Source organism: Silurus aristotelis (assembly GCF_946808225.1).
Source record: "Silurus aristotelis genome assembly, chromosome: 12".
NCBI classification, from domain to species: domain Eukaryota; kingdom Metazoa; phylum Chordata; class Actinopteri; order Siluriformes; family Siluridae; genus Silurus; species Silurus aristotelis.
Genome location: NC_139585.1, coordinates 53,804 through 76,362, shown reverse-complemented (window position 1 = coordinate 76,362; position 22,559 = coordinate 53,804). Strand labels below are relative to the sequence as shown.

The window sequence follows — 22,559 nt, the reverse complement described above, 5'->3', positions numbered from 1 at the left end:
TTTTTAATATTATTATTAGATTATCTATTATTATAAATTATTATTTGAATTGGATATTAGCAAGGTTTTGAAGTTGAGACTCGAGGGTTCTGTTCTTGTAAAGCTTTGTGATGGGTTTATGGGAATCCTAATCCAGTCTAGATTTTTTTTTGTCATAGCAGAATTGGATACAATTTGTACAGTGTGTACCTTAATTTCCAGACTATTAAGCACACCCAAATATAAGCCGCACCCACTGAATTTTACAAAGATTTTTATTTTTATCATAAATAATGTCTATAAGCCGCAGGTTTCTACACTGAAACTAATGAACTTTAGTAATGAAAGACAGTGTCTGTTACACGGCTTGTATCTAAACAGTAGCCTACTAAGAAAATCATTGTTCTCTGTCTTCCTCCTTCCTTTTACAACAATTTCTCTCGAGAGTTTATCTTTTGGCATCGTCGTGTGTTTAAAAATCACCATCGGTGAAGCTTTTCTCCCGATGCCGTGCAGCTCAGAACACAGGTAAAGTGCGTTTTTTCATGTCCGGTTGTTTTCAGCGTGACGAATGATTTGCAGTTCCTGTAGACAGTCCGAGTGAGTGGCAGGTCAAACCTCAGAGGAACATCATCCATATTTATGATGTGGTGCGGCCCGATTTAGTGGGAGCGCATCTGATTTAATATAAAGAGTTTCATTGGATTACCTGAACCCGTTCTGCAATTTCTTTGGTCTAATGTTATGGGTCTCAGTTTTTTGTCTTTGAAGCTTGTGAAACCGGGAAAAACCTGGGAAAAAGCCATAAATTAGCCGCTTCATTGTTTAAGCCACGGGGTTCAAAGCGTGAGGAAAAAAGTAGCGGCTTAAGCCCTATTCGGACGGAACTAGTTTTACAGGGGGTCGTTAGAGAAATTTCTGTTTCACAGACGTACTTTGTGATTTTAATCCCGTCCGAATCTGCCATGTCTGTCTTTTTCTTACAGGACCTCTGTAACAATTCCGGAGCAAATTACCTACTGTTTTTCAGAAAACTTGGCGGTCCTCTGAGAAATCCCGTCCGAATGCGAATGTCTGTGAATGCTGAAAATGTTTTTTTCCAAAACCTGTTTTGATCAACGTGAACTACCGTACTAACCCTAGCGCGCCGGTATTAAAGTTTCTGTTTCGGTCATGTGACCATGCGCAATTTACGCATTCTGGACATGTGGTCTTGTGCAACGCCCACATGTAAAACACAGACACTCCTACCTCCGTAATAAACACAGAGATGTGAGTCCCGTCTGAATCCATACATGAAATAACAGACGTCAGCTGAAAAAAATTCTAACTCAAACGTTGTTTGGAAAACTAGTCCCGTCCGAACAGGGCTTTATAGTCCGAAAAATACGGTACATATTAATAAAAGAAGTGAATACATATAAAGGGAAATATAGAGTGAATATTACAGAAAAAAAACAAAATAAATATTGTAAATATGACTGTTCCATTATCATTTAAAGTAAACTACACAATTAAGCCTAAGCTAAAGTCTCTATTTACTCTGATCATATTTTAGTATGGTCCAGTCTCCTTGTGAAACACCACTCCATCTGTTTGCTTTCTCCAGTTCACTGTGATGTTCTCTGTCATGCAGTAATCTTTTAAGTTTTGCTTGACCTGGAAGAACAGAATAAAATGTTAATAAGTTTAGAATAGAGACCCTGATCTCTTGTAAAAAATGCTACAGAAAATAAAGACGTTATATGATGATCAGCAGGCATGAAAGTAATGAATTATATTTACTCATGTTACTGTGATCAGATCTTTTTGTCACTGTCAGGGATTCACCCTGCCACGCCCCCCTCGATAGCAGTCACGCTGCTTTCCAAGATTACCGACAGCTGTGGCTCATTAAAGAACAGACTACTTAAACTTACGTTCTTGAGTCACAGGCTGTCGGTTGTTATATTGTCAAGCTGGACAATCGCGTGGCTGCTCGACTGCTGGCTGTATATCCGAATTCCACTTCCGACTTGGATTACTCATTGCCGAAGGCTTTATGGATTATGCTTGGGACATTCAAACTCATAGTGGGCAACGCGTATCGAGCGGATGTCTTTGTTTGTTGTTTTCAACGGCTTATGAGTGTTTTTGTGTTGTACGGTTTTTGAAATAGAAGGACGATGATCGGACTATATCGGCTTCCGCGTCTGCAGCCTGACAGTCACCTCTTCATAGTAATCGTTTGTAATTAAAATCTATAATTTTAAAAAGTTGATCAGTCACACCATGAAGTTATGGGAAAGAGTAGTGGAAGCCAGGCTGAGAGAAGAGGTGACCATCTGTGAGCAACAGTATGGTTTCATGCCGAGGAAGAGCACCACAGACGCATTATTTGCTTTGAGAATGTTGATGGAGAAGTATAGAGAAGGACAGAAGGAGTTGCATTGTGTGTTTGTGGATTTAGAGAAAGCGTACGACAGGGTGCCGAGAGACGAGTTGTGGTATTGTATGAGGAAGTCTGGTGTGTGAGAGAAGTATGTGAGGGTGGTGCAGGACATGTATGAGGACAGTGTGACAGCAGCGAAGTGTGCAGTAGAAACGGCAGACTGGTTCAAGGTAAAGTTGGAACTGCATCAAGGATCGGCTCTGAGCCCTTTCCTGTTTGCAGTGGTGATGTACAGGTTGAAGGACGAGGTCAGACAGGAGTCTCCATGGACCATGATTTGGGAATTATATTGTTATTTGTGGTGAGAGTAAGGAGCAGGTGGAGAAGATCCTGGAGAGGTGGAGGTACACGCTGGAGAGAAGGGGAATGAAAGTCAGTAGGAGTAAGACAGAGTACATGTGTGTGAATGAGAGGAAGGGCAGTGGAGGGGTGCGGTTGCAGGGAGAAGAGGTGGAGAAGGTGAAGGAGTTCAGTTATCTGTGGTCAACAGTGCAGAGTAATGAAGAGTGTGTTAGAGATGGGAAGAAAAGAGTGCAGGCAGGGTGGAGTGGGTGGAGAAGAGTGATAGCAGGAGTGATTTGTGATAGAAGAGTATCTGTAAGAGTGAAAGGGAAAGTTTATAGGACTGTGGTGAGACCTGAGATGTTGTATGGTTTAGAGACAGTGGCATTGAGTGAAAGACAGGAGGTGGAGCTGGAGGTAGCAGAGCTGAAGAAGGTTTTCGTTGGGAGTGATGAGGATGGACAGGTCTGTTCTCACATATAAAGGGATAATTCAATATGTGAATAAATAATGTGTAAGCATTTGCTTGCTAGCTAACACGGTCATGTCATGAGGGCTTTATAGTTGTAATGATGTAGTGAGACAGTTTTGGAGATGATAAAGACAGTAAAAAAAGACCCCAGGATCTGTTGTTAAAAATCCAGTAAAGACATGATTTCTATGTGAGTAATATTGAGTTGTAAATTAATTATTTTTCATAATACATTTATTAAATAATATATATATTTGTACATTGATTCACAAGTTGATAGACATGCAGACAGACAGACCAAACCCCCAAGAAGTGGTTATCGGCTTGGGTGTTTGAAACTCAACAATTGTGTGAATGGGATGTTCAGTTGTTGTTGTTGTTGTTGTTGTAGAGCGCAGTCAGGGACAGAACCAGAGAGACACCACTAAGCACAGGAACAACACAGCAACTTCTTGTAGGAGGATAAAATGTTTTTGGTGCTGTGTTACTATTCCTGTGCTCAGCAGTGTATCTCTGTTTTCCACACAGGGAGAGAACTGAGTGCAATCTACTGCAGATAAAACACTGACCAGGTATAATTACCTCATACAACCCAGCAAAAACTATACTATATGCAAACCTTCCACTACAGTTCACAGTCATATTCATACCTTTTACTAATTGTGTAAATTCAACTTCTGCTCAAGTATAACAGGAATTTCAGAGATTAATGCAAAGTTCAAAGTTGGACAAATAAATAAAGCAACTGTAATCTACATATACAGCAGGGCACTTTAAAAATGTATTATAGCAGCTGCCATGTGGTTTATTTCATGTTTGGATTTTATTTAACATGTTTTGTTATTCAGCAGGTAGGGGGCAGTAATCCAATAATAATGAATGGCACAGTTTTCTTTTTTATAACTTGGTCCCTGATCCTTGATGTTTTTGTCATTTTTGGGTCAATAAGGGAATAATGGATAATAATAAGGGAATGACATGATACCTGTGACCTTGACCTTATTTGGATTTATAGATTTGCATTATGAATCATGTTGGTGTTCTTTTTGTGAAAAAAAGGAAGGATGAAGGATGAAGGATCCATAATTTATGCCTTCAATGGTTGTATTTGAAAATGTTTTATTGGATAGTTTGCATTAAAACAATGCATTATACCTCCAGTTGTTGATGAATTCTTTGGTTCTGGATGCAGTGATGATGAAAGAAATGTACAATTTCAGAAGTGTCCTGCATCATTTGAGACCCACCTGCTTTAAGATGTCATCCTTTACTGCAGGATCATTCAAATCCTGACTGGACTGAACCTTCACCTTTATAACTTGACTTCTCCTTGTGACTCCTATGTAGAAATGCAAAGATATACATAGGTGCAGCTCAATAAATTAGAATATCATTAAAAAATGTTTTATTTTATTTATTTTAGTAATTAAAGAAAAAGTGAAACTGGTATATTATATAGTTTCATCACACACTGATATATTTCAAGTGTTTTGTTTTTTTTTCCCCTTTTGATGATTTTGGCTCACAGGTAATGAAAACCCAAAATTCAGCATCTCAGAAAACTAAAATATTGTGAAAAAGTTGACTATTGGAGACTCACGGTGTCTCACTCTAATCAGCTCATTAAATCCAAACACCTGCTCAGGTTTCCTGAGTCTTTAAATGGTGTCTCGGTCTGGTTCAGGCTCCACAATCATGGGGAAGACTGCTGACTCGACAATTCTCCAGAAGATTATCATTGACCCCCTGCACATGAAGGGTGAGACACACAAGGTCATCGCTAAAGAAGCTGCTGTTTACAGACTGCTGGATCCAAGCACATTGATAAAAAGTTGAATGGAAGGGAAAAATGTGGTAGAAAAACGAGAAACAAAGCAGATTCAAGAATTTTGTGGAGATTCACAAAGATTGGACTGCAGCTGGAGTCATTCCTTGTGTCGAGCCACTGCTGAACCAGAGACAACATCAGAGGTTTCTTACCTGAACAAAGGACAAAAGGGACTGGACTGTTGCTCAGTGGCCCAAAGTCGTCTTTTCAGATGAAAGGAAAGAAAACTTTGCATTTAATTTGGAAATCAGGGTCCCAGAGTCTGGAAGAAGAGAGTAGAGACACAGAATCCAAGCTGCTTGAGGTCCAGTGTAAAGTTTGCACAGTCAGTGGGGGTCTGGGGAGTCATGTCATCTGCTGGTGTTGGTCCACTGTATTTAATCAAGTCCAAGGTCAGCACAGTCATCCACCAGGAAGTTCTAGAGCACTTAATGCTTCCCTCTGCTCTTCATCTTTTTATTTTTCAGCAGGATTTGGCACCTGCTCACACTGCCAAAAGTTCTAATACCTGGTTTAAGGACCATGGTATCCATGTGCTTGATTGGCCAGCAAACTCGCCCGACCTAAACCCCATTTAGAATCTGATCGAGAAGTTGAGCCTACTGGGCCTGAACACCTCCCTCTGCTACTGGATCCTGGACTTCCTGACTGGGAGACCTCGGTCAGTCCGGATCGGGAACAGCATCTCCAGCACCATCACACTGAGCACGGGGGCCCCTTAGGGCTCTGTGCTCAGCCCACTGCTGTTCACTCTGCTGACTCACGACTGTGTAGCAATGCACAGCTCCAACCACATCGTCAAGTTTGCCGAAGACACGACTGTGGTGGGTCTAATCAGCAAGAACGACGAGTCAGCATACAGAGAGGAGGTGAAACAGCTAACTGCCTGATGTGGAGCCAACAACCTGTCTCTGAACGTTGACAAAACCAGAGAGATTGTTGAGGACTTCAGGAGAGCACAGAGTTACCAATCTTTACTGATTATTGATGGATCCTCTGTGGATCCATCAATAATGATCATCAAGAGCACCAAATTCCTTGGTGTTCATCTGGCAGACAACCTCACCTGGTCACTCAACACCAGCTCCATCACCAAGAAAGCCCAGCAGCATCTCTACTTCCTGAGAAGGCTGAGCAAAGCCCATCTCCCTCCCCCCATCCTGACCATGTTCTACAGAGGGACCATTAAGAGCATCTTGAGCAGCTGCATCACCGCCTGGTTTGGGAACTGCACCGTCTCGGATCGCAAGACCCTACAGAGGATAGTGAGGAAAACTGAGAAGATCATCGAAGAGAAGATAATCTCCCCTCCATCATGCACATTTACACCACACGCTGCATCTGCAAAGCACACAGAATTGTGGACGACCCCACAGACCTCACACACACCCCTCACACACACTTTTCACACTCCTGCCATCAGGAAAACGGTTCTGAAGCATTTTTACTATGTATAGTAGAAATGACATTAAAAGCCTCTTGACTTGACTTGAGTTGTTGCACCATTCCCGAGCTTCGCAGAGGACACCAGAGAGGGTGCCACTCTGCTTCCAAGCACCGACAAGGTGGTTTCTTTGTTCTTGAGCTGTGCAGAAGGCACCAGAGAGGGCGCTGCTTTGCTCCTAATGACCAACAAGGTGGTTTCTTTTTTTCCTAGCTTTGCAGAGGGTGCTAGAGAGGGTGCCGCTCTGCTCCCGAACACCGACAAGGAGGTTTCTTTGTTCCAGAGCCTGGGATGACCAGTAGTTCTGTTTTGCTGGGATTGTTTTCTCGAGTCTCCTGGTATCGCCCGAGGTTCTTTGTTCTGTTTTGACATTACTTTCATTTGAATTAATCTTGTTTTTATTATTTTGTATTGACAACCAACTCTTTTTGGGTCTCTTTTCTTGAGCTTATTTGTTGGATTTATTACTTTCATCAAAAGTGAAAATCTGCGTGGCAGACAGCTAAAGTGTCTGCCACTCACTCTAGCGACCCGGGTTTGAGACCTGCTCTCAAACCTGACAGTACATACTGACACAATTAAAATTAATTTTAAAAATCAGATTCATTTGGTCTACATATGAGACAGATTGAAAACTTTAACTTGCCTGTGTAGCAGTAAAAAGACATTAAATCTGAGCACTGTGCATCAGAAACCTTAGTGTTGTTTAAGTAACCACAATTTTCATTTCTCAAGATGTTAAGAGGGTATCCATTCATCCAACTGATGGAGGAAAAGTTGGTATGGTCTGTCCACTTCCAGGAATCTCTGAACAGACCAATCCAAGTCATGTTTTTAGTACTTGAAGTTACTATGTTATATACAGTTGTGTATTCTGATGCATTTCTTGTGCTGGCCAGTTCTGTGTGATGCAGTCTGCAGTAACTCTGAGCATCATACCAAGTTTTCACATTAGAAACAAAAACATAGCTGTAGTTTGCTGGGTTTCTGCCTAAAAGATTAGAAAACACACAATTAATACATCCTGAGTTTTTAATAATAGCATTAACTTTTAAAAGTGAAATAATATTTGGCTACAGCATAAATTTAAAGGAGATTTCTCAGGAAAAACATCTAACATGAAAATAAAGGAAAACATGGCATATATTTTGTCAACGTGCCCTAAAATATATTTTGTCTATCGCATGTAGAGTTAAAAAATTGTTATAAAACATTTCAAAACCATGAAGCTTCTTACCATCAAAGCAGATAAAATAAAGTGTTTCTTTACACGCTCTATCCAACAAACCCACATAGTGTATCGCGCCACACTCCTGATTTCCATTATAGTTATTAGGCTCGCCAAGTCCCCATTTATTCAGAGTTCCCAGGGGCTCATTTCCAATAGTCCAGCGCCAGCTGTTGACATTATTGTACAGTCCAATCCAAGCACTGGATCTAAATTGTTGTCTCTGTGCTTCATTCTGAAGTTGGATCATCTTATCATTACTATCAATGATAGCCAGGTCGGTGTGATTAGCCTTGCAGTAAGCTTGAGCATCAGTCCATGTTTTTCTTTCTAGTATTAGATAATACTTAAAAGAGACAGATGCAGTGAGAGACACAATTCCTGTGGAAGAAAGTGTACATTTTGGTTTAAAAATATTTAACACTACATTTCTGTTTTTCCTCAGCGATGTTTGCAGAAATGTCTCTTTAGTAAAATTAGATTAGATGCAGGGATCATATAGGCAACTAAAGTAATTAGTAACAGGACATTTGGGGAAAAACTAGAGCAATCATTGTGTTTAAACAATTGTGTAGTGAAGCAGCAGCATGTGCCGGTGTGTGATATAAATTCTACTGGGTCTGTGTTCACACCAAAAATCTTTCCACAGTTATGCTTTTAGTGGTCCAAACAGGTCCTTCTGAGCTCTTTAGTCATCTCTTCATTTTTATCAAAGTTGAGAGATAAATATTGTCTCTAAACATAGCAAACCTGATGATGTGATTTGATCTCCAATTTGTAGCACAATTACGAGTCAAGTCAAATAGACTTTTATTGCCATTTCAACTATAAACAATACATCATATAATTCTGATTTATCAGTGTAAACAGAGTAGCTGGTACCTGTATTCAGTTCCAAAATGTTGGGATACCGATTATTATGGATTACATTTGCATTCTCTAAAATTCCGAAATTTAGTTTTCGGGGGGGTGTTTTTTATAAAAATCTAATAAAATTGTATTTGTCACATACACATACATACAGAGTACGACATGCAGTGAAATGCTTTATACGACTGTCCGGCATGAGGGAATAGGATGGGGAGAAAAATAAAACAAAGAAAAAGAAGGCAGATAAATACAGAGTATAAACTATGTATATATATAAGGAAAAAGTGTATATACAGGGTATGCTTATGGATATGTACAGTAATCACTTGGGTGGTTGATGTGATTGTCCTTAAAGTGAATGTGTGCGGTGTGGTGTGGTATAAAGTGAACGTGTGCGGTGTTGTGTGCAAGTCCACAGTTAAAGTGACAGTCCAGAGATTAAAGTGATATAGTGAAACAGTCCAGAGATGTAACACTAAGCTTACATAACTGTCCTCTTTGTCCATGTAGGTCAGAGACAGTTGAATTGCAGCAGATGTACGATTCTCTGTTTAATGCAAATGGTGGAAGGCATAGTGAAATGGATTCTTCTGCTAAATGGCAAGAATGTTTACAGGGTTGTGGGATGACTGATCTTTATGTGCTTTGTGATAAGCCTTCTGGAGCACTTAAAAGATTTAAAGGATATTGTACAGTACACTGCCTTTCCGATTCTGTTTGGGTTGTTCGGAACCCTGAACATTTCAACATTTGTAGTAATCAGTAACTCGATCTGTTAGAAATACCTGCTTGCATTCTGATAACAATAAACTTGCCACACATTTGCATAATTGCTTATTGTGTCCAATGTTACTAAGGAAATGCTTGTTTTGTTTGCTTTTAAGAATCTCAGCGTACATCAGGATTTCACTACAGTAGCTTTGTGAAAATGTGTATTTATGAAAATGCTAAAAAGAAATTTAAGTGAAAAATAATTTTTCCCACCTGTGAAAAACAGGAGTATGAACAGACACTGCTCCATCACTGATGTTGAAAAATACACAAAATAAATCCCACAATTCAGAGACTACACATTTTATACTATATTTTAAGCTAAACACAAATATATATATTCATATATGTTCATTCATATATATTCGTATATATACAGTATATATACACCTTACAAGTGTAAAACAACTTATCAGCTGTTTTTCACAAATAAATGTCCAGTTTAATGTTCAGCAAATAAAAGCCTGAACTCCTGAACAGTCATGAATCAATTTATGATGAAACACCAGGATATTTCAGTCCCTCAGTCCTGTTTGCTTTGATTAAATGCACGCATGCTCTTAATCAAGATTGGCTCTAAACGCAGAGCTGGATGTTTGTCATGCCTGAATGTTTGGTGAGGACATTTCACATATCTAAGATGACATAAAACACTGGCATAAAAACATGATTCACTATTACAAAGGTCTCATGGTGACTAGTTCAGCAATATTATACAGTTTTATATAGGATTTTATTTGTGTTTATTTGTACCCATATTGTAGTTTAAATAATGATTGTTCACATTGTTTTTAATGAATATTATAAACACTTTGTCTTGATCTCATGTTTGTGGATCGTGGCATGGACAGTGTTTTATATCCTATATCTATGGTGGCCGAGAAGTGCAAAACACATTAACAAATCCGAAAACAAAATAACAAATGCAAAAACATAACGACAAGTCTGACAAACTGGAAAAGTTAGGTATAGTTTGTTAGCTGGAAACCTGTCATTTACCATTTTTGCATTTGTTATTTTGTTTTCAGATTTGTTAATGTGTTTTGCAATTCTCAGCCACCATATATATCCCTTTTAGTTACGATGTCAGAGTTAATCCTCCCAGAGTACCTGTTATACACATCTGGAGATTATAGACTTAAAAACTAATAAAAAAAAACACTATCAGGTGATATAGCAAGTGATTATATAAATCACTTGCTTTGTCTTCTGTTAAAAGCACTATTATAAATAAAACTTATTTAACCCTAGATATTGTCAGAAGTAGGGTATCTGCAAGAATGAAAGGGAAAGTTTATAGGACTGTGGTGAGACCTGAGATGTTGTATGGATTAGAGACAGTGGCATTGAGTAAAAGACAGGAGGTGGAGCTGGAGGTAGCAGAGCTGAAGATGTTGAGGTTTTCGTTGGGAGTGACGACGATGGACAAGATTAGAAATGAGTTTATTAGAGGGACAGCGCATGTAGGACGTTTTGGTGACAAGGTAAGGAAGGTGAGATTGAGATGGTTTGGACATGTGCAGAGGAGGGACATGAATTATATTGGTAGAAGAATGCTGAGGATGGAGCCACCAGGTAGGAGGAAAAGAGGAAGACCAAGGAGGAGGTTCATGGATGTGGTGAGGGAAGACATGCAGGTAGTTGGTGTGAAAGAGGTAGATATAGAGGACAGGGGGGTATGGAGACGGATGATCCGCTGTGGCGACCCCTAATGGGAGCAGCCGAAAGAAGAAGAAGAAGAAGAAGAAGATTGTCAGAAAGGAATTTAAGTCTTAGCTGACAAATTAGAGAAGACAATAAGAAGTAAAAATGTCAACATTAACAACAATAAAACACCTAATTATATTTTATTTATTTTTCTGATTATTTTCTGCAATTCATCCATGAGCCTCTTCATAACCACATTTGTGTTATGATTAAAAAAAAACATTCATTTACCCAAAATTAGAAATTGCCCCACATGTATATTTATGTAAAGCATTTACACATGAAATGGTAAGAAATAACTGGAATTTTAGAACATACCTGAGATGTGAAGGTGGTAAAACAGTGATGTAGTGTTTCTGTATGCTAGTGTCCTTCAGAGACTTCTGCATTGTCTTCAGCACTAATCTACATCTTTGGGTTTTTTTTCTCCTTCTGCTTGATGACACCTTTCTTAGTTTTCATAGAGATTTACCTACACAAAAAAAACTAATCCTTTGGGAGTAAGGTACAGCCGAAATGGAAAAACACAAGAGATTTTCTTTTTCATTCTTTTCCAATGTTACATTTTAGAAAGAAGTATTTATTACTTTTTGAACATGAAGGTCAAATGTATTGTTCATCAACATTTTGGTAACTATGCATTTTCATTTTACTGTCTGTAATCATCATGCAGTTCTCCACTCTGTACATTCTGTATCATCCCTGAATAATTATAACTGTATATGACTGTAACTTTATAGATTATTCTACTTTATCTATGGATACCATCTGTATATATGCTGTATTTTTTGGATGGACTGCATCCAGTGTACATAATATATAATATATAATAATGTATATAATATAGTATATAATGTATGTACCATTATTTCTGGTAAAATACTCAGTACAAATGTTTGCAGGAGTTCATAGTAAACTATTTGGTAATTACTCAAGCAAAGAGCAAATGCTGTGTCTTATATTTCTCCAAAAAAACTAGCCAGTTGAATTTATTTTACAATAAACACTGATCATTTGCAATCTTATTAATTCCCAATAGCAAATCTATTCACTAACCCTGTTACGAACCCTAAACCTTTTACTATCACTAACCATCTCAGTCTCTCTATCTAGCTCTCATTATCACCCCATAACTAACCCTAATCCCATCACTAACCCTTCAATCTAACCCCATCACTAACCCTAACCCCATCACTAACCCTTCACTCTAACCCCATCACTAACCCTAACCCCATCACTAACCCTTCACTCTAACCCCATCACTAACCTTAATACCATCACTAACCCTTCACTCTAACCCCATCACTAACCCTAATCCCATCACTAACCCTTCACTCTAACCCCATCACTAACCCTAACCCCATCACTAACCCTTCACTCTAACCCCATCACTAACCTTAATACCATCACTAACCCTTCACTCTAACCCCATCACTAACCCTAATCCCATCACTAACCCTTCACTCTAACCCCATCACTAACCCTAACCCCATCACTAACCCTTCACTCTAACCCCATCACTAACCTTAATACCATCACTAACCCTTCACTCTAACCCCATCACTAACCCTAATCCCATCACTAACCCTTCACTCTAACCCCATCACTAACCCTAACCCCATCACTAACCCTTCACTCTAACCCCATCACTAACCTTAATACCATCACTAACCCTTCACTCTAACCCCATCACTAACCCTAATCCCATCACTAACCCTTCACTCTAACCCCATCACTAACCCTAACCCCATCACTAACCCTTCACTCTAACCCCATCACTAACCTTAATACCATCACTAACCCTTCACTCTAACCCCATCACTAACCCTAATCCCATCACTAACCCTTCACTCTAACCCCATCACTAACCCTAACCCCATCACTAACCCTTCACTCTAACCCCATCACTAACCTTAATACCATCACTAACCCTTCACTCTAACCCCATCACTAACCCTAATCCCATCACTAACCCTTCACTCTAACCCCATCACTAACCCTAACCCCATCACTAACCCTTCACTCTAACCCCATCACTAACCTTAATACCATCACTAACCCTTCACTCTAACTCCATCACTAACCCTAATCCCATCACTAACCCTTCACTCTAGTCCCATCAATAACCCTAACCCCATCACTAACCCTTCACTCTAACCCCATCACTAACCTTAATACCATCACTAACCCTTCACTCTAACCCCATCACTAACCTTAATACTATCACTAACCCTTCTCTCTAATCCCATCAATAACCCTAAACCCATCACTAACCCTTCACTATAACCCCATCACTAACCTTAATACCATCACTAACCCTTCTCTCTAATCCCATCAATAACCCTAAACCCATCACTAACCCTTCACTCTAACCCCATCACTAACCTTAATACCATCACTAACCCTTCTCTCTAATCCCATCAATAACCCTAAACCCATCACTAACCCTTCACTCTAACCCCATCACTAACCTTAATACCATCACTAACCCTTCTCTCTAATCCCATCAATAACCCTAAACCAATGAATAACCCTAATCCCATCACTAACCTTAATACCATCACTAAACCTTCAATCTAACCCCTTCACTACCTTTAACCCCATCAATAACTCTTAACTTTAACCTCATTACTAACCCCAAGTCGTACACATTTACATTGTATACACTGAGCTATTGGAATAGGTTAATATATATTTGAAAATAGATCTCCATGATTTGTTGTTTGGAAATAATAATGAATCAGTAGTTATATAACAAAGCCATTGTTAAGCTAGTAATTCTTCAGGAGAAATGTAAGACTCAATAATTACTGCATAGTTGCAGATTTTCTGCTAATCCATAATGAGTAATTATATTGTTGTTCTTAGAGGATGCTAGAAATAAATATTAGGAATATGAAGACATTAATGGTGAATGACTTATTTGTATACATGCATTGAATAGTATTATAAAGCGATATAAAATTTTATTAATTAGCATAAAGCATTTTATAGTATAGATAAACAGAGATCGCCTGAGAATCAACTCTATAACTGTATATCTTTGGCCCATGGGGTAAATGAAGGGTGCTGATGAAGATGTCTCTTCTTTGGAGTTTAAAAGTATCTGTCTTTAAGACAGTTTACAAATAGTTTGTAAAATGTCTAATTGTAGAATTCAAAGCAAGTGTTACCTTATTATGCAAATCACCATGCCCTTTATGCTTTATTTTACATACAAATTTGAATTAACCAAATCAGATTGGTGGTAGGGTATGACTTAAACTGCACAAGAATGGGAAAATGTATCATGTTGTGTATAGGGTATAATTATATACATGTTGGACATTCCCTGCTTTGATATTTAAAGCTATAGATAATAGATGTGGAAAAAAAACATTGCAGGTTTAGTCTTTTTGCTGTTAGAATGTGTGTCCACATTATTAGTGGGTTAGGGTTAACCCTAACCCTATTTTGTTCAAATAAATTAAATAAAATGTTATTTGTGTAGCACTTTTAACACTGGACATTGTCACAAAACAGCTTTACAGAAATAATTAGATTTCTGGATTAAAGATTATTTTAATCCATACTGAATCTAAAACTGCTGTTCTGAGAGGGGTTTTTTGATTATTAAAATTAATATTAAAGTCAGTTACAATTAATAGTTTGTTTAGAGAATAAGTGAATTTGAAGAGAAATCCACTTTAAACAACTTTAAAAAGGAATTCAGAATAGGTCTTTGGGAATCTGTAAATAATAATGAGTGTGTATCTACATATGTTACTCTAAAGCACTTCATACATATTGGGTGGTTCTTAAATTATTAATATAAATAATTGTGGCCTCTGCCAGTCAAATGGGGCTGATGTTGTTAGCTGTAAACTTCATAAGTATTTCTGCATTTTGTCTAACTTAAGAAACAAACCCAGTCTCAATATAGTGCAATCTGAATGATGACTTAAAGCAGCTAGCATACAGGCTGGGTTAGGCTGCTTGTCTACTCCCTAGCTTTGGCTCTTATTTATTATTTAATGTCTCTAATTAACTAGATCAGTTTTGTAACATTTGTAGTGTGTATGCAATTGATTATATGTTACATTACTACTGAAAATAAGACATTATAGTCAAGCCATATCAGCGGTGAACATTAAGGAATGAAAAATGATAACATGTACAATCATAGCCATAATAAATCATAGTTCTTTCATATTACTACTTGAATCATACTTAAGTTTATGAAGGCAAATACTTTCGTACTTTTCTTGCCACAGTCGCCCAGGCTGCTCATCAGGGATAAACACACATCATTCAATTTAATTCATAAGTTCTATAAAGCTGCTTGGAGACAATGTCCATTGTGAAAAGCACAATAGAAATAAACTTGAACTTGAACTTTTACTCAACTACAAATGTAAAAGGGACACTTTTAATGGAGTCAAATCTTGCAGAGTGTCTCTCTACATGAACTCAAATAAACATGGTTTGTGTACCTTGACCACCATTGATCTGTCATTAATCATAAATTCAGGGAATAACTGAAATATTGCAGGCGAGTACTGAAATCTCAAAGAAATATGAAGAACGTAAACAATTTACATCAGTGTTGTTTAGAAGCTTGTTGCAGGATCTGAAAAAAATTGTTTCTGTTTGTTTACATTTAGGTTTGATAACATTTGTGTCATTGTTTTCCTACTTTACATAGAATTTACTTTAACCAAATCTTATTGAAAGTGAGGAACACACACGATAGTGAAGGCAGATGCAAGTGCTGAGTAAGAACGTTAATTTGAATAGAAAGACAAACAAATCTAAAATGGCATGCAAACTAAAAAAGTGAAACAAGCTTAAAGCTAAAATTGGCCAATTACCAGAGTAGATTAGTGCAAGAATACAAAAACACATGAAAAAGAAAGAACACCAACACAAGATTAAGAAACTGGAATAATGTGAATTGTAAAACATGAACCAAATTGGCTTTTTAAACTCAGATAAACTAGAAGTGTTACTTTGCAGTGATACACATCACTGGCCCCTTTCAGAATAATCTTCAGAATATGTAGCATCCCTGGATAGTGTTTTTGTCTCAAGATGGAACAGCAAAGACCTTATTGTGTTAAACATGCTCCTGAGACACCAGTGATCAATGTTCCCCTCACTTTTCTCTCTTCAGATCTATCAGATTTATCCTGACGTTCTACCTCTGGATGGAGTTCTCTTCAGTTGAAAACTCTGTACAGCTTGAGTTTAAACAGCCTAAAAATCCATGAAGTTTTTTAACATCTCAAGAACTTTGAGGATGGATTTGGACTGTGATTAATGCCAAACGTGTGCTACAATGTGCTCAGGACCAGAGTTTGCATTTATTCACATCACTGCACACTTTAACAATGATGGAACTGTAATGATGGACATTCTGTGTTGAGAATGATAATTAAGGTTTCCTTCTGAGTCTGATTCCTCTCAGGGTTTCTCCCAATTCCATCTCAGGGAGTTTTTTCTTCACCACAATCACCACTGGAGCACTTAATCTTATAGACACTAAACTTCTAATCTCTTATAAAACTTTATAACCTCTTTATCTGAAGCGGGAGAAAATGAATGAATGAACCTCTTTATCTCTGTAAAGCTGGTGTGGCAAAATGTCCACTGTTAAAAACACAACACAAATAAAACTACTGAATTAAATTTAATAGTAATATTTTATAATAAATGGGAGATTTGATTGGGAACCAGTGTAAATTGTATCGGACAAAAGGGATGTAGTAATATTTTCTGGTTCTTGTAATTGCGCTTGCTGCTGCACTTGGGACTAAATTGATGTGGTTTATGCACTTGCTAGAACATCCAGAGAGTAAAGTGTTACAGTAGTCTAATCTACATGTAACAAAAGCATGAATAAATTTATAAATGAATGAGAGCGATGTTATAATAAAAAAAAGTGTATCCATGTGGCTGTCAGCGAACCACCTGCCACACCCCCTCAAAGGCTCAACACTCAGCTGTACACTTACCCTAGATCATCCAGACTCCTTACTGATCCTGTGTTTTCGTGTGATCCTGCTCGCTACAGTTAAGTTTGTCATTTCCAAACTCTAGTTTCTGAATCTCCTTTGTTTTTCTCTTCAAGGATCACAAAAACTACACCTTGTTTTACTCCCGGTGTTTGCCGTCTGATGTTCCATGACAGTGGCCTGCTTCTAGCTGCATGTGGTCCTAGTAAAAGTACTTCCATCTTATCAGAATTTAGTGGAAAGATGTTTTCTAACTTGAAGATTGCTTTCAAATGTACTTAAGTTTTTAACAAACTTTATTAAGTTTTATAGATAGATAGATTATAAATAGTGGTTTTGACCCTATTCAACAGATTAGGCGCCGCCCAAGTGGCAGCCTGTTGCAGCAGCTCCCTTTAAGTTTGTACTCTTTTTTATTTATTTTGTAGTGTTCTGGCACTTTGTGTTTTTTTCTTTGAGTATATGTGTGTAATTGTAAACTGCACAATGGACATCAACAAAGTTACAGAGTTTGCTCTACTTTTCCTGCTTTTTTGGACTTTGTTCATAGTCGCGTCTGGAAACTATGTTCACAGCCGCGGTCCTATTGTTTACACCAGGGATCAGCTGTTAGCATTCCGCAACACGCCGATGCTACTACAGGGAAAAAAAGGATATTCCCCGTGATCTAAGAAGGAGACGACGGGGAAAACGTGCTGGAGCTATGTGTCTGACTAAAAAGAGACGTTAAAGACCAACTCTCCCGTCCATCATCATGGGAAATGTGAGATCTTTACCCAACAAGATGGATGAGCTAGCGGCATCAGAGGGAATTCCGGGAATGTAGCATCATGCTGTTCACAGAGTCATGGCTAACCAAGCTAACACCAGATACGACCGTGGCTCTGGATGGATTTGATTTACTGCGCGCGGACAGAACGATGGAGAGCTGTAAGAGAAAGGGAGGAGGACTGGCAGTGTTTGTGAATAATAGATGGTGTAAACCTGGTCACTATTAAAGAGCAGATCTGCTGTAAGGACATTGAGCTGTTAGCCGCTAGCATGAGGCCGTACTATCTGCTCAAGGAATTCTTGCATGTTATCGAGATAGCTGTGTATATTCCCCCCTGTGCTGACAGTGAACCGACATGCGATGTCCTGCATTCTGTTGCTAACAGACTGTTAACACGAAGTCCAAATGCCTCTCATTAGCTCTGCATGCCACTCCATCCTCCACTCTGCCCAAATTCACCCAGTATGTTTCATGCCACACCATAGACAATAAAACACTGGATTTATTTTATGCAAACTTAAGGGAGGCTTATACTCCAGCACCCCTCCCCCCCTTTGGGAAGATCGGATCACAACCTGGTTCATCTCCTACCTGTGTACAAACCCCTTGTATGCAGGCAACCAGATGCCTCTCGCACAGTGAGTACATGGTCTGATGAGACCAGTGAGGCTCTGAAAGACTGTTTTGAAACAACTATGTGTGAGGAATTGTGCAAATCTCATGGGGAGGATATTGACAATCTAACAGACTGCATTACTGATTATTATTATTAACAGGACTGTACAGTGTTTTCCCAAAACCAAACCATGGAGCATGCTACAGGAGGAAGATGAAGGATCAGCTGCAGCAGAACAACTTTAGCGGTGTGTGGAAGGGGCTGAAAACCATCACTGGTAATAAGGAGACCAGCTCTCAGGCTGAGGGTGACCAGAAGTGGGTGAATGATCTTAATCTATTCTTTAACAGATTGATCAGCTCCCCTTTTCTGCCCCCACCCAGTCCCCCCTGCTGCAAGTCCCCTTCTCTGCTACCACAGCAAGCTGCTCCAGTCCCATCTCTCTCTGCACTGCTATCAGCTCACAGCCTACACATAACACACCTAATTTTCTTATCTACCTCGGGAATTCAGCTCAGTCATAGTCAGTGCTGTTTATATTCCACCTCAAGCAGACACAGACACTGCAGTATGGGACTTACAAGAGACAATAACACTTCACCAAATACAGCATCGGGACGCTGCGCTCATTGTGGTGGGAGAACAGTGTCAACCTCAAGCGCACACTACTGAACTTTCATCAGCACATCACCTGCCCCACCAAGAGCGAAAGGACACTGGACCACTGTTACACACAAATAAAAAAACAGCTACAAGGCACAATCACATCCACCGTTTGGGAAATCGGACCATGCCGCCATCTTCCTCATGCCTGTTTACAAACAAAGGCTGAAACCGGAAGCTCCGGTTCAGAGGGAGGTTGCGTGCTGGACTGACCAATCGGTGGCCGCTTTGGATGACGCAGACTGGGACATGTTCAGGCGCAGCTCTAATGACGTCAACATGTTACGGAAGCGGTTGTGGGATTCATCGGGCTCTAGGAGCCTGTGGCAGGAACTAAGAACAATCACGGATAATCACCTTTTACGCCCGTTTCGAGGCTACAGCTTTATATATTCTTATTTTATTTTATATAGTTTTTATTCTTTATTTATGTGCCTTCTTTTTCTTTGTTCTATTTTTCTCCCCATACTATTCCCTCATGCCAGACCGTCGTAAAGAGCATTTTACTGCCTGTCGTACCCTGTATGTATGTGTATGTGACAAATAAAATTTGATTTGATTTGATTTGAGATAAACGCGGGGAAAACCAAAGAACTGGTGGTGGATTTCCATAGTCACAAACACACTTCATCATTACTACCAGTAAACATTCAGGGAAAGGAGATTGTGAGAGTGGACTCTTACTAATACCTGGTGTTAATCTGAACAGCAAACTGAACTGGACAGACAATACTGAGGCAATTTATAAAAAAGGGCAGAGCAGACTCGTTCTTTCTCAGGAGACTAAGTGGTGTCATCTGCATACTTGATGAAGATGTTGGCGTTATGCAGAAAAGTACAGTCGTGGGTTAATAGAATAATATTGATGAGTAAAACACTGATTTCTGTTACACTTATCATGAGCACAAAACCTTCTTTTCAACTACTTAAAAAATTGTGTAAATAAGTCTGGAGTTAGTTCTTCATAGATTCCTCTCTAAATGTTCTGCTTGATGTTGAACTGATGCTGAACTGTATGTTGGTGATCAGTAGATACACCAAGCGCCGATCAGAACACGTGTAAAACAGAGCGTGCGCTCGATCCTGATTTGTGACTCGCTGAGTGTTTCACCAGTTACGTTTTTATCCTTATTAATAAAACAGACTGATTTCACTAAATGTATTTGAGTCTAAATATTTGATTTGGAAATGTAGTGATTACAATAAAAATCAAAACGTAAACACTTCCGTAAAGAACAGATACGTGAAAAAAAAACTTAAGTACAGTAAAAAATTACATTTACAAAGTTGTGTATAAGTTCAGTTCCTCTTAGTTTGTTCCTTATAATTGTAAGTTGTATTCCTATTCAAGAGCAAATTTATTCCAGAAAACTGGAACCTGTTCCAAAAATAATAAATTCTTACATTAGCTTTGGTTATGTACCCAAATCATGTAAATTGTCAGTTAACAAACACCTAATTAAAGAACTTAATCTCAGCCTCTGTCAGCTGTACAACCAAAGTTAGCACAGAAGCTATGATCATATTTACATAGCAAAGTTCATGAACTGTAACTGTCAGACTCCCATTTAGATATGTTGTCATAGCAAGTCCTGTGTTTCGTTATTTGCACTCTGATCATATTGCACAGTGTCCCTAAATATTATGAAAGATACTTAAAAGAACATGTCTGTCTGTCTGTCTCTATTATCTGTCTGACCTATTTATTTTCCCAATATTAAAATTAATAATAATGTGTATTTATTCCATGTACTGTTAATTGCGTTTACAAGTTTGTATTGCTTATAGTTTCTAAACCGTCTATATGATATGTGTTCTTTAATAAGGACGTGATTTGTTTGTACACTTTAATACAAATGCTACACCCAACTGCATTGGCATTTGGGTTGGTATGGGCAAATGTCCATATCCCAATGCTTGACAAGATGTGATTGTCTTATATTGTTCCTTATTGTGGAACTTAAGCTCAGGAAAGGAGGTATATAAATCAAACATAATATTTATTATATAAAAATATTATTTATTATTATTATTATTATTATTATTATTATTATTACCTCTCAGTACAGCTGATGATTGGTCCACACAAACAGTCTAAATATCCATGAGGTTAATGTGGAGGGTAAAACTCAAGAACCATGATGATGGATTTGGATAATAGTTTTAATAGTATATATACAGTATCTCTCAAAAGTAAATACACCCCTTAAATTTCAGCATTCATTTTAGTATCTTCTGAAGAGACAATAGTATAGAAATAAAACTTGGAGATATTTTAGAGGAGTCAGTGTGCAGTTTGTTCAGCAGTACAGATTTACTGTTCTCTGAAAATAACTTAACATACAGCCATTTCTGTCTAAATAACTGGCAACAAAAGTGAGTACACCCTAATTGAACATTTCAAAACTGTGTCCAAAGTGTTAATAATTGTGGTTGAGCACATCATTATCCAACACTGCTTTAATTCTACTGGGTGCGCATTCACCAGAGCTGCACAGGTTGTTGCTGGGATCCTCTTTTACTCCTCCATAATAACATTACACAGCTGCTGGATATTACACACATGGAGCGTCTCCACCTTCCGCTCGAGGCCCACAGGTGCATCTTTGTGGAGAGAAACAATTCTAATTCTCAATCTTTAGAGAGTCTTTACCATGAGGTCCATGTTGAACATCCAGTGGTCAGTATGAGAAAATCGACTCAAAGCACAAATTGTAACTGCTCTAATACAAAACATTTGTATGGTTCAGACAAGCAGACAAGAACATGAACATGGTAAATAGAACATTAGAACCAGTTATTTAGACATTATTGACTGTACGACAGTACATCTGTACTGCTACACAAACTGCACATCTAAAATATATCCACGCTTCATTTCTTTATTATTGTCCCTTTAGAAGATACTAAAATGGATGCTGAAATGTGAGGGGTGCCTTTACATTTGTGAGATACTGTGCGTATAACCCTAGATAGATAGATAGATAGATAGATAGATAGATAGATAGATAGATAGATAGATAGATAGATAGATAGATAGATAGATAGATAGATAGATAGATAGATAGATAGAGTGAGGAAAATAAGTATTTGAACACACTGCTATTTTGCAAGTTCTCCCACTTAGAAATCATGGAGGGTCTGAAATTGTCATCGTAGGTGCATGTCCACTGTGAGAGACATAATCTAAAAAAAAAAAAAACCCGAAAATCACAATGTATGATTTTTTAACTATTTATTTGTATGATACAGCTGCAAATAAGTATTTGAACACCTGAGAAAGTCAATGTTAATATTTGGTACAGTAGCCTTTGTTTGCAATTACAGAGGTCAAACGTTTCCTGTAGTTCTTCACCAGGTTTGCACACACTGCAGGAGGGATTTTGGCCCACTCCTCCACACAGATCTTCTCTAGATCAGTCAGGTTTCTGGCCTGTCGCTGAGAAACACGGAGTTTGAGCTCCCTCCAAAGATTCTCTATTGGGTTTAGGTCTGGAGACTGG

The 22,559-nt window shown here is 38.4% G+C and overlaps 3 long non-coding RNA genes across 3 annotated transcripts; 1 reads left to right on the top strand and 2 right to left on the bottom strand.

The window, feature by feature from the left end:
• Positions 1-1,086: 1,086 nt before the first annotated feature.
• LOC310735049 lies at positions 1,087-5,955 on the bottom strand. Its single transcript, XR_014536205.1, has 2 exons — positions 4,412-5,955; positions 1,087-1,638 (listed from the first exon to the last, which is right to left on the bottom strand). It is a non-coding gene; the product is annotated as an uncharacterized lncRNA (long non-coding RNA).
• LOC310735046 lies at positions 2,191-4,601 on the top strand. Its single transcript, XR_014536202.1, has 2 exons — positions 2,191-2,860; positions 2,948-4,601. It is a non-coding gene; the product is annotated as an uncharacterized lncRNA (long non-coding RNA).
• A 7,420-nt stretch (positions 5,956-13,375) lies between the features above and the next one.
• LOC310735052 lies at positions 13,376-18,535 on the bottom strand. The gene is made up of 3 exons (XR_014536209.1): positions 16,603-18,535; positions 13,631-16,565; positions 13,376-13,483 (listed from the first exon to the last, which is right to left on the bottom strand). It is a non-coding gene; the product is annotated as an uncharacterized lncRNA (long non-coding RNA).
• Between the last annotated feature and the right edge of the window lie 4,024 nt (positions 18,536-22,559).